Below are 6,872 nucleotides of genomic sequence, written 5' to 3'. Positions count from 1 at the left end.
AAAAAAATCGATACGTTGCGCCGTTTCAGAGTCAGTTAGCACTGAACTTAGTCAATCAGGCCCTTGCGTGCGCAAATTCAAGCGGACTGCCATATACAGCTAGTATGGAAGCGAACCTGGGACGTTTTCAGATACACTCCTGGAAATTGAAATAAGAACACCGTGAATTCATTGTCCCAGGAAGGGGAAACTTTATTGACACATTCCTGGGGTCAGATACATCACATGATCACACTGACAGAACCACAGGCACATAGACACAGGCAACAGAGCATGCACAATGTCGGCACTAGTACAGTGTATATCCACCTTTCGCAGCAATGCAGGCTGCTATTCTCCCATGGAGACGATCGTAGAGATGCTGGATGTAGTCCTGTGGAACGGCTTGCCATGCCATTTCCACCTGGCGCCTCAGTTGGACCAGCGTTCATGCTGGACGTGCAGACCGCGTGAGACGACGCTTCATCCAGTCCCAAACATGCTCAATGGGGGACAGATCCGGAGATCTTGCTGGCCTGGGTAGTTGACTTACACCTTCTAGAGCACGTTGGGTGGCACGGGATACATGCGGACGTGCATCGTCCTGTTGGAACAGCAAGTTCCCTTGCCGGTCTAGGAATGGTAGAACGATTGGTTCGATGACGGTTTGGATGTACCGTGCACTATTCAGTGTCCCCTCGACGATCACCAGTGGTGTACGGCCAGTGTAGGAGATCGCTCCCCACGCCAAGATGCCGGGTGTTGGCCCTGTGTGCCTCGGTCGTATGCAGTCCTGATTGTGGCGCTCACCTGCACGGCGCCAAACACGCATACGACCATCATTGGCACCAAGGCAGAAGCGACTCTCATCGCTGAAGACGACACGTCTCCATTCGTCCCTCCATTCACGCCTGTCGCGACACCACTGGAGGCGGGCTGCACGATGTTGGGGCGTGAGCGGAAGACGGCCTAACGGTGTGCGGGACCGTAGCCCAGCTTCATGGAGACGGTTGCGAATGGTCCTCGCCGATACCCCAGGAGCAACAGTGTCCCTAATTTGCTGGGAAGTGGCGGTGCGGTCCTCTACGGCACTGCGTAGGATCCTACGGTCTTGGCGTGCATCCATGCGTCGCTGCGGTCCGGTCCCAGGTCGACGGGCACGTGCACCTTCCGCCGACCACTGGCGACAACATCGATGTACTGTGGAGACCTCACGCCCCACGTGTTGAGCAATTCGGCGGTACGTCCACCCGGCCTCCCGCATGCCCACTATACGCCCTCGCTCAAAGTCCGTCAACTGCACATACGGTTCACGTCCACGCTGTCGCGGCATGCTACCAGTGTTAAAGACTGCGATGGAGCTCCGTATGCCACGGCAAACTGGCTGACACTGACGGCGGCGGTGCACAAATGCTGCGCAGCTAGCGCCATTCGACGGCCAACACCGCGGTTCCTGGTGTGTCCGCTGTGCCGTGCGTGTGATCATTGCTTGTACAGCCCTCTCGCAGTGTCTGGAGCAAGTATGGTGGGTCTGACACACCGGTGTCAATGTGTTCTTTTTTCCATTTCCAGGAGTGTATATCGGTAGCCTAATACTCGTAATAATACGAGCAGTGTTTTTTTAAGAAAGTACCGTTTTGAAATTTAAAAAAAAGACTTGCTAAGATATCTCAATAATTTTATTTTTACACGAAAGCCTGTACCTTAACCTACTTTTCTACATAATTTCCGTCAATATTGGGACATTTGTACCAGTTTTTGAATACCCTCCTCATTGAAGTGTGCCACTTGACTTGTTAACCACTGCATCACCACTGTTTTGACTTCGTCATCGTCTTGAAGGTGATGACCGCCCAGGTGTTTCTTCAAGTGCAGAAACAGATGGCAGTCACTGGGCGCAAGATCGGGGCTGTACGGAGGATGATCTACAGTTTCCCATCGAAAAGATGTGGTGAGATCTTTGGTCTGATTCGCCACATGCGGACAGGCATTGTCTTGCAGCAAAACGATGCCCTTGCTCAACTTGCCACGTCGTTTGTTCTGAATTGAACGGCGCAGATTGTGAAATGTCTTACAGTAGCTGCTGCAGTGATTGTCTCATTACAAGGCAGAAATTCCACAAGCAATACTCCTCTTCTGTCCCAAAAAACTGTGCACATGATTTTCCGGGCAGAAATTGTTTGCTTTAACTTCACTTTTCTGGGTGAATCTGAATGCCGCCATTCCATGGACTGTTGCTTTGATTCTGGTGTGACGTAGGCCACCCATGTTTCATCGCCCGTAACACTTTTGGCTTAAGAAGTCATCACCGTTGTTGTGGTACCGCTCAAGGAAAATCAATGCACTGTCTAAACTTTTGGTTTTATGCACATCCGTCAAAATTTTCGGTATCCAACGTGCGCACAATTTTCGGTAATTCAAGTGCTCGGTCACAGTGCCATACAAAACACCACGAGAAACATTAGAAAAGTCGTCCCGCAAGGAGGGAATCGCAAAGCGTCTGTTTTCTCTCACCTTATTGTCCACTTCCTGCACCAAACTTTCATAAACGACCGAAGGTCGCCCACTCCGTTGTTCATCAAGCACATTTGTGCGGCCATCTTTAAATGCTCTCGCCCACAAGCTTACCATTCCGTCACTCGTAATGTTTTCTCCGTAAACTGCACAGATCTCACGATGAATATCGATCGCTTTTGGGCCTTTAGCACTAAGAAATCTTATAACAGCCCGTACTTCACAGTCGGCGGAACTCACGATTGTCGGAGGCATCTTAAACACTCAGTACACAACGTAAACAAGTAAGAATCAGACTTTAATGGCGCCAGTGCGTAGACAACAGATGTAGGTACCCAGTGCGAATGCGCAGAACGCTGACCGCAGCGCTGCGGCCGCGGTGTGGCAAAACGGTACTTACTTAAAAAAACAAGCCTCGTAATAATCATGATAATAATAAGGAATGGAAGAAGAATAGACGAAGTCGTGCACATTGACAGTTTTCAGATGATGGGGGATTAATATTGTCTGGTATTTTTTCTGAGTTCTGCTTTCTATCATCTGGAGACAAAACGCCGAATGGATCAACTGTAGAAATCAACATTCTCGCATAGAGGTCTGAGATACTAGTTGAAAGGATAATCATGTTGCCTTTTTTTTTACTGTGAATAATGCACGACAAATAACGAGAAAATCTGCACACAAGATACCATTTAAGAAAAAAAGGGCTGAAGTAAGGGAAATAACAAGAAATGAAATATGTAGCGAGCAAGTCGATTGGTATCGCCTATTTGTAATGCTTATGTTCCAATGGAACTCACGACAGGACACACGGTATATTCCATGATAAACAAAAATAGCGTAGTTCAAAGAGTGGTTTCAATGGATACTGTAGGTGGTATTCACACGCTAACACTTGTTGTTGTGAAAGCTGGGCGATGCTAACAATCTTCGGGCAACATATTTTGCTGCCTCCACGGGTGACGACGTACTGACTCGTACACTGCATAAGCACTGCATAAGCACCATGGACGGAAAATGATTTTCTATGAGGAGCAGTCTTTTGTGCTTCACATTAGCGACTTCCCGTAATCATTGGAGTGCATTTCCTTACCTTTAAAAGCGAAAACAGCACATCAAACATTTAGAACAATAAAACCTAATTTCGGTGGACGGAAATAATATGTTTCTTAACAATTCAAGTAAGAATGTGGCTGAATGTTTGAGACGATTCATACGAGTAATAAAGTGCGGTTCCACGTGCCTCTAACCACAGTGTACTGAACTAAATATTCACAAATGGCCACGGAAGATCTCTGCTCCCCGTTGAATTTCCCTTTTTTACTAAATCAGGGCCAATACTTTATAACTGTACATCGTCGGATTACGTAACGTTTTTGCGTGCAATATTTTGACGTCTGACGTTGTTGTCCCCGTAAGGGGCTGCGAGCGACAGTCACAAAATTGTAACCGTAAACACAACTATACATCCAGTAATATACAGTACAATAACAACAAAAATAATTACCAAAATCTCTTAAATTACATTTAAATTTATGTTATACGGTTAGATTTCTCATCAATATAGACACTGCAAATCTTGTCAAGGATAGTGAGCTGAGCACTACCGTACGGTAAGTTGTTTTTCTATTCAGATAATGAAAGAAGTTTGATTGTCCATATTTAGCTGACGATTGAAAGAGCAGCAACAGAATTCAATCTCCATTGTTACACATGACTGACTGACAATTCATACAGTTCAACAGACGATTAAATACAGATGTTAAAACTACACCAGAAGATGCAACGTGAAGGTTGCGAGACCGGTAATGTGGGTCTCTAATCGACTTTAATAAGTACAACTACAGAAGATTAGTGGAATTTCCATTAGCTCTTATATTTTAGTAGTTTCAACACCTGTTTTTAAACAGCTGCTGTACTGTATGAATTGTCAATCAGTTATGTGTAACTATTTCAGTTGTGGCTGCCCCAGTTTTAAAATTATCCATTGTTACAGTTCACTAAGTGTCTCGAATGAAATTCTAAACTTTCTGCACAGTCTTACGGATGGCATGCATACGACGGTATGGATGTTTCTCTGACTGTAGGGTGGAGGAAGAAATGTATGCGTAGATAACGGCTCATGCTCTCTCATTCTTCCATTTCCGTAGCCTGTATGATGATAAAAACTCAATATAAAATTGCACATGAGAGAGTTTAAGTCATCGACGCGAAGAGTAGGTCGGAGAAACGCAGTGGTAAATTATCCCTTGGAGCAATTTATATAGAAATACACGGCTTTCTCAGTGTATTTAATATCTCACTAGGGAGTTTGGGACATTCTTCTCAGCTCTTGAATTGATCGGCTTTTGTATATGTTATTTTTGGAAATGAAAGTGCATATTTGCAAACATCTTCCCAAACTCCATGCAGATCCGGCAGAGTATTGCGTAGGAAGCATGTGAAGTAGGCTGCAAACAATTGAGTACAGCATTAATTACATTTCATCCTACCATTCCACTTAATAAACATTGCAACACGTTAGAAACGTTAATACCAAATTTATAATCTAACTGGTCCCGTAAATATACTATGTCATTTGAAAGTTGTAAATTTGGATATGTTATCGGTATATTTCACATTACCGATCTCCTTCCCTGAGCTAAAGACTCTATATATATTTTACACCTAGATCCTGAGCTACCACGATATTTTACGGTTATTGTGTTATATAATATGGTCGCAGGTACTTTGATATGTTATTCGTATTGCAAATTATTTGTATAAACATATTCATTACTTAATTTCGGGACTTATACTAGATGTTTTACATTGAACTTAGACTTCGAACACCATGTAACGTTGGCAGCTAGCTCTTCGGTTGTAATGTTGGTGGTCTATAGTTCTGTGCTTTGCATATGGGATCTTGAAAGTGCAGTATTTTAGTAGGTCCCTTTTGTTATCCACGACATGTACTTCGTTCATTGCTTTTGTATTCTGATCACCTAGACCTTCAGTGATCTATGAGCTTATTCAAAGACGATAAACGTCACATTGTTTTTGTCTCATAACTGTTTTGATTATTTATGAAATAGGTTAGTGCAACTGATATACATTAGTGCCTTTCATGTTTTTATAAGTAACTGTTTTGATTATTTATGAAATAGGTTAGTGCAACTGATATACATTAGTGCCTTTCATGTTTTTACAAGTATATTAATTCTGAAACTTTTTTTAAACAAAATAAAACAAATTGTAGCTAAAGTTTTACAATTTCTTTAAAATAGCAATTGTCTTATTTGAGTGTGCTCTGATTTGAAGCAGTAGTTTGTATAATGTCAACAAAAGGTGTGTACTGCATTAGCGATGTTGGCTTGCGAAGATGAAATATGTTACGATTCTTTTTCTGTATGTAACAGGTGCGACAATAAAGTAATGAGACTGATGTGAAAAAAAAATATGTTGCTTACTGTTTTAGTCAAGTTCAGTGTTGTCTCCTTCAAAGTAGTTCCCTCTGATTGCACATACTTTTTCCAGCGCTTCTGCCATTGATGGTAACATTTCTGGAACTCATCTTCTGTAATATCTTCCAAGACCCTCGTCACAGCTTTTTGGACGTCTTGTGTTGTTTGAAAATGGTGTCCCTTGATCGCCGTTTTGTCTCTTGGAAACAGAAAAAAGTCGTACGGAGCGATACCTGTTGAATAAGGTGGCTGTGGTAGCACTGAAATTTGTTTTGAGGTTAAAAATTGCTGTACTGACAAAGCAGTACGGGATGGCGCATTATCGTGATGCAGAATCCAGTTATCAGCAATGTTGGCACGGACACGAAGAACTGTTTTACGAAGTCTTCCTTAAATTTCTTTGTAGTAATATTGGTTAACTGTTTGTCCACGAGGCACCCATTCTTTTTGAACAATTCCCTTGGAATCAAAGAAGCACACAAGCATGCATTTCACTTTTGACTTTGACATGTGTGCTCTTTTTGGTCTGGGTGATCCCTTTGAGCACCATTGAGAACTTTGGCGTTTTGTTTCTGGGTCGTACTGAAAAACTAACTGCCCGCATCTCGTGGTCGTGCGGTAGCGTTCTCGCTTCCCACGCCCGGGTTCCCGGGTTCGATTCCCGGCGGGGTCAGGGATTTTCTCTGCCTCGTGATGGCTGGGTGTTGTGTGACGTCCTTAGGTTAGGTAGGTTTAAGTAGTTCTAAGTTCTAGGGGACTGATGACCATAGATGTTAAGTCCCATAGTGCTCAGAGCCATTTGAACCATTTTTTTTGAAAAACTAACTTTCATCACCAGTGATAACACGGCTCAACAATTCTGGATTGATTTCCGCTTGGTTTAACAGATCGGCTGCCACGTTTTTCCATGTTTCTCGCTGTCGTGGTGCGATATTT

The sequence above is a fragment of the Schistocerca piceifrons genome, chromosome 6, assembly GCF_021461385.2.
Source record: "Schistocerca piceifrons isolate TAMUIC-IGC-003096 chromosome 6, iqSchPice1.1, whole genome shotgun sequence".
NCBI lineage: Eukaryota > Metazoa > Arthropoda > Insecta > Orthoptera > Acrididae > Schistocerca > Schistocerca piceifrons.
The sequence above is the reverse complement of the archived record's forward strand: the minus strand, read 5'-3'. Positions refer to the sequence as shown.